General features: G+C 42.7%; 1 pseudogene; it reads left to right on the top strand.

Moving 5' to 3' along the window:
* The window catches only part of LOC123244568, a 58,517-nt pseudogene extending 49,703 nt beyond the window's left edge, over positions 1-8,814 (top strand).
* Positions 8,815-11,167: the final 2,353 nt, after the last annotated feature.

Here is an 11,167-nt window from a genome sequence, read left to right as displayed (position 1 = left end):
TTGTGAGGAGTTTTCCTTATTTGAGGAGGGTCCGGATGCTTGTTTGTTCTCCTCCTCTGTTTGCTCGGTTGTCTGGATTTTCTCTGTGTAAAAGCTGTCGAGTGTTAAAGACTTCTTCTTTTTGTTATTATTCTTTCTCTTCTGAACCTCCTGATGCTGAGTAGCCATCATTAGCCCAGCAGCTTCTCAGCTTTATCCTCGGGCTCAGTGTCTGTTCCCAATCTATTGGCTCCTGAGGTCTGAATTCTGGTTTTTTCCAAGGTCAAGCCCCCTGGTGGGCCCTCTTGCTTGATCCTCTGCTGGAGGTTTCTTTACAAGTCTCAGGGCGCTGCTTCTACAGTCGTATACCCGTCTGCACTGGTTCCCCACTTAGGCTTAGTTCTGCCTCCACCCACGCCTCTACTCAGCTGGCCCTCTGCGCGCCCAGCGTCCTGCTCCGGCGCGCGCGCTCAGATTTCGCTTGCTTTTTTTGACTTAATGGGGTCCTAAGTCTTGCTGCTGTCAGGAACAGGTCCCGGAGCTGCTGATGACTCGATGGGTGCCCCAAACTTGCTCTATTTCTTTTTAGCTGGGTTCGGAGCTATAGGTGAGTGTGGAGGGGGTGGGGGTGGGGCGGTTGCTCAGTTCGCGATTGAGTGAGTGAGAGCCCTTTTTAGCTTGGAAATGTCTTGATTCCACGTACCTTCCACGCTGTGCCCTGTTGTGGGGTTCCTCCGTTCGTCTGGACTTGTTTTTATGTCCCCTTGAGGAGTTTTGTATGTTTCGGTCAGGAGAGGTTAAGAGCTGCTTCTTACTCTGCCGCCATCTTAACCCGGAAGCCTACCTCACCCTTTTGAGAAGAGCTTGTGTAATCTCTTTTACATATGGTATATAAGCAAATCAGCAAATGGAGCCTTCGACTGGCACTAGGGGCCTTTTTGACCTTCGTGTGATTGATTAATTGAACAATAAAAGTCAGTTTGGGGTTCAGAAGATTGTTTTCCCAGTTGTTTTTTTAACAGTAAGTACATAGGTGGGTGTAAGAAGAGCTTTTCCACTATAAGGCTTGAGTCAGTGCCAGAGAGACACTGATCAGCACTGAGTAGGGCTCCTAACATTTTTCCCTTACTCTTCTGCAGCAGCAAGGGTCTGCAAACATAATGGATAACTAAGGGAAGTGCTTAGCCACTGGGAGATTTTCTTTCTCAGAGTCCACCAACCAGGTGTGGCTGTGGTTGGCTGGGTAACATGCAGTATAACTGAGGATATGTCTGTGGCCAGCTAGGGGGACAAAGACTGATTAAGGATATAAAGGGAAGGCCAGGGAATTGAGCAGTCTGGGTGCCAAACAAAGGCACAATTAAAAGAGGATTTGGTAAAAAACTTTGAATTGTTGGTTTTTTGATCAGGGACATTTGGAACTCTCCCATCCCAGGTTTACTGGGGATGAGTAGAAATAATACTACACTTGGAGGCAGAGGATCAGAGTTCTGCCACCGAGGACCTAATTTCCTCCTGGGGGGGGTCAAGTCACTTTGCCTTTTTGACCCTGTTTGGGTCTTTGAGAAGAACGTGGAGGAGAAGGAGGAGATACCGTTCCCCTGCTATAGATGAGTGCATGCCTGAGGCTACTAGTGAGAAGGGTGGAGGCTGGGGCAGGAAGAGGGCAGAACACTTAGGGCTAGAAGGGAGCTTTGGGATCATCCAAATTAATCTCCTTTTTTTAAAGAAAAGAAACTGAGGATAATTATAAGAATGTAACTTGACCAAAAGTTAGGTTTGATTTGGGTTAAAGTTAAAAACTAGTAGGGAGTGGTTGAGGAAAGGATCAGAATGAAGACAGTCTTCATAAGTCCTTCATAAGGAAGGGAAAGCACAAGGAAGTTAGAGGGCAGCAAGAGGACAAGAGGACAGAAGAAAAGGTAGCTGGAAGAATTATTATATGACAGTTGTATGGCATAAAAAAATAGCTTTATCTGGGTGAAGCTGGGGACATGAGGAAGAGAATGAATGTACAGTGTGTGACTGCAGGGAGGTGGTGACAGAGACAGGTGAGGATAAGGGTAATTGAAACAGAAAATGTGAAGAATGTGGTTTTGGAGAACAGGAGATGTGGGAGTGAGTGAGGTTTGGGCAGGGACAGAAAAAATGGGGATTGGAGGGCTGGGGTGGGGTGGGGGCACAGGAGAACAGGAAACTTGCCCTAAGACTGGGCAGCAGAAAAGAGAAGGAAGGGGAATGGGCTGGACATGGGGGCACAAAAGAACAGAAAATAGGGACATAACTCAGAAAATTGGTGAGCTAAATTCAGGGGATAGAGAGCAGCCTGGAAGCACATCCTTGGAGATGGAGCGGGTAAATGGGACCTTGTTCCCCTGCCTTCCCAGCTTGGATGATGGGAAAGGATGTCTAAGGCCTATTTCAGAAACACTGAGAAGAGGAGCTAGAGGAGAGAAGGAGATTATGATGTCCTTGACCCTTGACCTCTCAATATCTTAGCTCACATTGACATTATGGTGTCAAATCACTTTCTTCACAACTACCTCTGAAGTAAATCCTGCAAGTATAATTAGTATAAATACCGAGTGACAGGTCCATTTTACTACAGGTGAAAAAACTGAGATTTAGCAATGTATGTCCCTTACTGACTTATCCTTAGTCACATAGTGATGAGAAATAGTGTCTAGAAAAGAAGCTTTAAGTTAAAAAGGAGAATATTGTAAAGGTAAATCTTTCAATCTAAATGGAGATTTAAAAAAAGAGAAGGAGAGATGGAAGGAGAGGAGGAGAGAGAAGCAGCTACAACACAGAAGAAAGTATAGCCATAAAGATATCCAATAATTCGTAGGAGACAGAATTATGAGGAAAAAATCTATATATACATCAAATACATGACTGAAATGCAGAAAGGATTAGCAGTATGCAAGATTGCAAATTGGCACCAATAAGACTTAGGAAGTATGATTCATGACAAGACTGTGGCTATGAGGGGCATCTAGGTAGCTCAGTAGAAAGAACACAACAACTTATAGGTAGGAGAACCTCTTGGGTTCAAATCTGGTCTCAGACACTTCCTAGCTGTGTGACCTTGGATAAGTCACTTGAGCCTAATTGCCTAACTGTAGCTACTTCTCTGCCTTAGAATTAATACTGGCAGAAAGCAAGGGTTAAAAAAAAAGAAGTGGAATGTGGCTATGGAAAGTTATAACATTCAGATGGAAAAGGAAAACAAAGGGCAAAAGTAAGTGGAACCTTGGAACCAATACTTAGTATTGATTCTAAGACAGAAGATGAAGGTTTTAAATAAAAACAAACAAAAAGGGGGCAGCTGGGTAGCTCAGTGGATTGAGAATCAGGCCTAGAGACAGAAGGTCCTAGGTTCAAATCTGGCCTCAGACACTTCCCAGCTGTGTGACCCTGGACAAGTCTAAAGGCTGTTCACTCAATCATTGCACAGATATGATACTCAGCAAAGCAACCCTAGAGCAATAGATCAGTAGCTCCCCTCACCTCCATATTGGGCACGATGGTTCATATGGTCAGAAGATTTTTCCTCATGGTGTTAGGGTTTGAGTGGATGACCAATGTTATGAGTAAGAATGAGATTAGTTAGTTATTAGGAATTAAGTTGTACCTAGCAGGAAGGAGCTGGAGCTGGGAATTCCAGGTTGGAATGAAGGAGGAGGAAGTCTGTCTGTGCCCTGAGTATGGACTCCATTAGTGGTAGGCAAAAACTGTTGCCAGCCTGGGAGACCTCAGAGCAAAGGACACCCTGCTTCCTGTTTTCCCCGGGATCCTGTGTGGTGTAGCATCTAGCAAAAGGACAAATCTACAGAGCCAAGAGAAGAGGTGAAGTTTGAGTACTGGAGGACAGTGCTTCAAGCAAAACCCTTACTACGTGGTTCCTGAGACAACTTTAGCTCCTGGCATCCAGAGATCATCAGTGGATTGCAGTGAGAATCCCAAAGCCACAAAGCCCAGCTGTACTCAAGCCTGGCAGGTTCCAGGTTTGAGGCAGAAACCCAGAGACTCCACTTATAGCTCCTTGGGCCCTGTTAGTTTAGATCACTTAGATAAGAGTAGAATAAGTCCTCCCATTGCCCTGTGGTTTTATCCCTTAGATTTTAAGTATAGAAATCCTTTCCCACCTTTTAGTCTAACATAATTAAAGCTGTTAAGTTCCTTTTACCTTGTTAGCCTGGTCTAGTGGAAGCTGGGTGACAGTTAAGATCAACTGCCATTCCTGTGGAAATCCAGTAAACTCTGGTCTCTTCACCCTGGTCCAGTCTCTCATAAATCCCAAAATGTGTTCCCACAAACCCCTTAGTTTATTATAATATCCCTGGTGACCCCATTACCTTACATATATTTTCTTACACCACCCAAGGAGCACACAGAGACAATGCAATCCAAGCAAAGGGAAGTCTTTATTTCTAGTGTGTGCTAGGGGAGCTCAGCAAAAGAGTTGGGGGGGGGCCAATAGTCAGAGTAAAGATTATATACGTTTGGGGTTCTGGGCTGTGCTCAGGAGGTGGCCCGAAACTCAGGGGGTGGCAGGTAAGGTGGCAGGTGTCAGCAGACTCAGGGGCGCCCTGTAGTTCTGAAGTGGAACTTCTATAGCCTTTGTAGTTAGTGGTTTTTGGCTGTCTCCCCAAGCATGTAGGGCTTTTATGTTACATTTGGGAGCCTAATGAACAACCTAATGTTAGTGACTGTGGGTTTCTCTAAGACATTCTGACCTGTTAGTAACTGTGGGTTTCTCGGAGCCATCCTGATCGGGGAGTCCCTAGCTTGTGTTTGCTTGTGGTTGCTTAGTTTCTGTGACATAACTTTGAGGTTCTACAATGGAGCCCTCAAAAGTCCACCCTAGACCACTGGTCTTCCTAAATTTTGTGATCATGTAATCTTATCAGTAAAAAAATGTTGAGCATGCACCTCCAACATATCTAGATTTATTTATAATTTATATACATATAATTTACATGTGTATATTAGTACTATATGATACCCTACTAATAAGTATTTAAATTGTAAAGGATACTAAAATATAAATATAAAAAGCATGAGGTAAAGAAAAAACTATTTTAATCAAGAAGGAGCCAGTGGAATTTACTGAGTCAAGAAAGAGAATAAGATGTTGATTTTGACTTTTATAAAATCACTTTGGTTACTGCGTGCAGGATGGATGGGAGAGAAGAGACACTCAAGGAAAGTAAACAAATAGGAAGCTGTTGCAATAGTTTAGGCAAGAGGTGATAAAGGCCAATACAGTGATAAGAGGTGATTGGCTGTGTTGGAAAGAAAATGATGCAAGAAAAGTCATGAATGTAGAAATGATAAAATTTAGCAACTTCCTGGATATATGGAATGAGGAAGAAAGAGGAAAATAAAGGATAGAAAATTCAAATGATTTGAGAAAGGATAGACTAAGATCCCATGACCTAAAATTATATCATCAAAGTCAGCCTAGAAAGGATGGAAGTTCTCAAGAATGAAAGTCTGAGGAAGAAAAGAGACAATGACAATGAGGAAGAAAAGAGAAAATTGTCTAAAGAGACTAATGCCTCTTTTGCCAATTTAACCTTTATAGGGGATGAACACAAAAGAGTAGAATAATCCTGTAATAATAGTTTCAAGAACCAAACAAAGGGCTTTCTGAGCTATGTTTGGGCAAAGAGGGTCCAAAGGAGAGAACTACTGCTCTGGTATATGGCAAGCTTATGTAGGGAAGGCAAAATTACTCAACTGTTTTCTCTGCCAAGAAGAATGATCTTTGGATTGGGGAAAAAAATAGGGGAAAGGAAGTAGAAGCCCAAGATAAGTAAAGAAAAAGTGTAACAATAAAGGAGCCAGTTTATAGAAGGGAGATAGAGAAAATCTGTATGGTGAGTCTTTCTTCCAGCTCTCCCCTGGGGCTGAATATATACTAGGCTTTAAGAGGGTGTCACCCCGAAACTGGGTGGCCTGGATGGCTGTGCCGCCCCACAGGAGTTGGGGATGAGACTTCCCCATAAGATGAGGTATGTGGTACTCCAATCCGATCCTGAATAAGGACATGGTTCACACAAACCTCCCCCCAACCATCAGTTAATTTCACAGTGGGTGGTCTGACTTCAAGATGGAGGCAGCCAGACCAAGCTGTGGTTCCCCTCTCCCTTGTTGTCTCTCAGGCACTCTGGAATGCTATCTGACTGATTGATGAATGGCTTTTATTACTTGCAATTCAGGGATTGCGGAAAGGGGTGAAGGGCAAAGGGATTTTGGGGTGCCCTCTTCACTATTCCTAAGGGGTCCATCACTTAGGTGGGAAACCCAATGGTTCCCACTTCTAAGCTTCTTCCTCCACCCCTTCTCCTTCTATTTCTATTTCTATATTTCTATCCTTTTCTATACTTCTAAGTTTTGACTGAAAGGGATCTCTCAGCAAGGTAGGGAATGGGTGAAAGAGACTAAGAGATTGCTCCCAAAATGGAGTCCAAAACTTAGCTTATTCAATGGTTGAAGTCTTGATTGGTGAGATGTGATGGAATGGCTTTGATCCAGGAATCAGGGTTTCAATTTCCAAGGAAAGATCCTCAGGAAGCCCTCAGGACTGGATCTGAGCTAGGTTGTCCTCCTCCCTCTTTCTAGTCCTCCGCCCAAAGACCTCTCCTCTTCTTCCTTCCTTGGAGAAATTCCCAGAATTCTCTCTCGTCTCAACTGTCAGCAACTGTCAGTAACTGCCTTCTCTGGCTCTTTTTGTCCCATCCCTCTTGCACAAATCCCATCCTTACATAAGTCACCTAACTCATTTGGACAAGTTCTAGTCATTGAGCCTAAATCAGTCCCAGGTCCTCAAGACCTGACAAATATCACTGCTAAACTAATGTTAGTGATATATGAAAGGTCAGGGAGAAAGATACTGAAGAAAGATGAAGGTCCCAATTATCCAGAGTGGAAAGAGAGAGCAAGAAGGCTTTTAATCACTGAAAAACCAGGATGTGAAGAGGTATTAGATTTGTTCTATGTGACCTCAGGGGACAGCACTAAGAGCAATGGATAAAATGATAGAGATGCAGACCTGCTTCCTTTGATGCAAGAAAAAGCTGCCTAATATCCAAAGCTGCTGAAAAGGTAATGCTTGAGATGTTCCCATCTCAAGAGGGAATAGGTTTTCTCTCATATGTGATCTTCAAATTAAAGCAAAATCACAACTTTTTGGTGATGATATGATATACAAAGGATTTTTCTTCAGTTTTGGGTAAAAAATATGTTCCTTGAATTTCCTTCTAATTCCAATTCTCGGTGATGCCACACCTATTCCCCTCAGCTGCTTTTCCCCCTTCTCTCTTGGGGAGCAGGTATGTGCAAGGAATAGTCCATCTCCATTTTTTAGGGGACAAGGTTATACAGATGGGTCCTGAGCTACAGGCCTGGTACAGAGAGATCACTGAGATTGGACAATGTGGGGCCCCAGATGGAGGTAAGGCATGATATCTCCTACCCTGAAAAATCATCTCCCCTTTGTTCTAAACCCTCCCTGGAACCCCCTGTAAAAATCATTTCTGAGTTCCACTACTCTTATGAAACTATTCCCAGCCTAGGGATGACCTAAGATGATCTCAGATTCCCAACCCCTGATATTTCCCTATATCCTGACCCCTTATCCCAGGTAATTACAAACAACACAGACAGAGAAACAAATCTAGCCAAATACAAAAACAAATACAAGGCACAAAAAACTACAATAAGGGATGTGATGCCATATGGCAAAGGGGCTATGTGAATAGCTCCCAGAGTCTCCAGCCTCCATCATCATCTCTACTAAAGAGATAATATTGAGAGATATTTTTCCATTATAGTCTTAAATTCCAGAACTGCTCCTTCCATATTCTCTGTAAACCTTCTCACTTTTTGCTCCTTCCCCTGTTCACTGTAGAGGGCTATTTACAGTCCATATGTGAATTTAAACTTGACTACAATATCAGGGGTTTTATCAGAACAAAAGATTTGTGAGTAGAGGAAGTAATTTACCCCTCTAAATCCCTCTAAAAGTGAAGGGAGAAATAAGACACTTGATCATACAACTTCTAAGAACCGAAATTTTCCCAAGTCTACATATCCTAGGATGTGGCTGCCTCCTGAGGACACCAGCCCTTTTTTCTCCCTGAGTTTTCTGCAGCTTCTCTTCTTTCTTCCACGTTTTCTTGTCTCCTTTAAGTTCAGGGCTCAGTTCTGTCACTTTCTCACCTTGTACATCTTCACGTGCTCAGCCCAACACTCAGCTATTAATCAGTCACAGGTAAAGTAATTTAGAAACATAATTGAGTGAGAGAAAGACTTGGGAGAGAATTAAGAACTCAGATTCTTGGTGTCTGAGTAATTTCAGTCTATTCTCACCATAGCTAGACTGGTGTACCTGGGTTCCTAATGCTCCAGGCCCCACCAACCACAGAAGACATAACATTGGAGACGGTGATGGCCTCATTGCCCAATATCTATCAGCCTGTCTCTAGCTGGCTACTGCATGACAACTAGGTCATTTCCAGCCAAACAGGGTGAAAGCCAGAGCCCTCAGAGAGTACAGGGTCCTGGGGTAAGGGACTAGAATTGGAAGCTGAGGTTCAATAGGCCTAAAGCTTGTGACTCTGAGATAACCGTCTTCTCTCTCAGGTACTCCTGGGTCATCACAAAGAGGAATACTTCTCAGAACCTGGACCCAAGGCTTTACTGAGCTATTTCTAGGAAGATTTGGATACTCTGGAAAAGGAGATGATGATCCATAATGAAGATCTGGACCTGCCCTATGAACACTTTCAGCCAAGCAGTCTAAAGAGCAGCATTACTACTTAAACCCAATATTTGACTAACTACAACTCTGATTTTTTTTTTAAACCGTTACCTTCTGTCTTAGAAGCAGAAGAGTGGTAAGGACTAGGCAACAGAGGTTAAGAGGTAAATGTAACTTACCTGGGTCACACAGCTAGAAACTGTATGAGGCCACATTTGAACCCAGGACTTCCCATGTCTAGGCCTGGCTCTCATTCTACTGAGCTGCTTAGCTGTCCCCCACCAACCCTGAACCCTAGGCTTTTTAATTTCATGTTTACAGGTACAAAAATCACAAGTTTGATGGTCTGTCGCCAAATCTGTCCTAATATCCTAATAATAATGTCCTAATATCACTCTCCAGTGTCCATTAGTTCACATTAAGCAACTTAGCACTCTCCTCTCCCACTCCCCACACATGCTTCTCATTCTCTGGTGCTAGTGTTTCTAGAAGTGATCTTCCCTTCGACTCTCTCTTCGGGCAGGGGCCTCATATCATTCTGCCCAAGGTGGGAAAGCTCCTAGCTTAACCAGATATGAAGGTTCCTATCCCCTTCTCCTAGCACTGATAGTCCTCCTAGCTATACCACCTCATTTCTTCTGTGTTCTTACATGTCCCTGCCCCTTTGCCAAAACCTGCAGTGAATAAATGTATACATCTGTATACTGTAAGGCATATGAACCTATGTTGCTCAGGAAACAAAATAACTGCAATTCTGGCATAAGGCCACAAACTAGTACTACCTTTCACTGTACCATAAAGAAAGTTAATAATTGGGGACATAGTCATCTTCTTTGCCTCAAAGGTTTAAAATAGTTCTCCAAATAATCACTAAAAGCCTGTTATCCATGAACATAACTAAATCTATTTTAAATAGATCTTGACAATCTATTTTTCCATCATCATTCAGTACTACCACTAAGGATAATCAGTTTTGTGCCCTTTGTTTTGTTCCAAATCTGCCTCGTTCAAGCTTCATGAGATATTCTCCTCATTCTGTATCCTCCGGTATGCCATAATTTAAAAACTTCAGCTAGATCTTGTCTTTATCTTTCCACAATGAGAAAAAACTTATTTTTAAAGCACTTTAGACATTTTCAGACATTTTGGGTCCATTATCTTGTGATCCTTGCAATCCCTAAGGTTTTGTTATTATGTTATTTTTTCAATAAAAAAGTATTATCTTGATTACATTATCTTGATAACTATCTTTTTTTTTAAACCCTTAACTTCTGTGCATTGGCTCCTAGGTGGAAGAGTGGTAAGGGTGGGGAGTGGGGGTCAAGTGACTTGCTCAGGGTCACACAGCTGGGAAGTGTCTGAGGCCCGATTTGAACCTAGGACCTCCCATCTCTAGGCCTGATTCTCAATCCACTGAGCTACTCAGCTGCCCCCCTTGATAATTATCTTGATATGCTAGAGTAGCCCTTCTATGTGTGATGAAGATGTGCCACACTGACTATTTACCTAAGACTCAAGGGTGATTTGAAAAAACTATCTTTGTGCCCCAGAGTAATCTGAAAAAATTGTCTTTGAAAATTACAGCCTGAGTAATGTCTTCTCCTGCCACTGACTCATTGCATACCAATTTTCATGGTCTTTCTGGAATGAACTCTAGCCAAAAGTCCTTGGGCTTTGCATAAGCATGTCTGGTTTCAGACTTGGCATTTCTGATCATAGAGCTTCTATCTCTAGTTACAAGAAGACCAATGACATCCCTAAGTAATTTCTTGACTTGTTCATGAATTGGATTTTTTTTTTTTAAACCCTTACCTTCAGTCTTGGAGTCAATACTATGTATTGGCTATGTATTAGCTCCAAGGCAGAAGAGTGGTAAGGGCTAGGCAATGGGGGTTAAGTGACTTGTTCAGGGTCACACAGCTGGGAAGTGTCTGAGGCCAGATTTGAACCCAGGACCTCCTGTCTGTCAGCCTGACTCTCAATCCACTGAGCCACTCAGCTGCCCCCTCTAATTGAGATATTTCAGTATTATTCACTATTACATTTATCCTTGGCAAGGCACCTGCTATAATCTATGTCATATTATATTCTCAAGCATGGAAACTGATTAGCTTATTCTTGTTATCATCTAAAGAATGTGTTATTGCACCCCAAAAATATGAACCAAAAATATTTATTTCCCCTTCCACCTGGCAATCTGTCCATCCCTCCCCCTGGGAGCTCTCCACCCATACTACCCCAAATCCCTCCTGGGATTGGCTCCTTCCTGACCCTTTCCCACTTCCCTTCACTAAAAAATATAAAAATAGCTGCTGGTCAACTATACTTTGAGTGCTTGTTGGTACTAGGTCAATTTGCTTGCATTATGTATGTATGTCCTTGCTTAATAGATTATTTTGACTTTAAGGCTTCTTATCT

This window comes from Gracilinanus agilis, chromosome 4 (genome assembly GCF_016433145.1).
Source record: "Gracilinanus agilis isolate LMUSP501 chromosome 4, AgileGrace, whole genome shotgun sequence".
NCBI classification, from domain to species: Eukaryota; Metazoa; Chordata; class Mammalia; order Didelphimorphia; family Didelphidae; genus Gracilinanus; species Gracilinanus agilis.
This window is presented reverse-complemented; position numbering and strand designations above follow the sequence as displayed.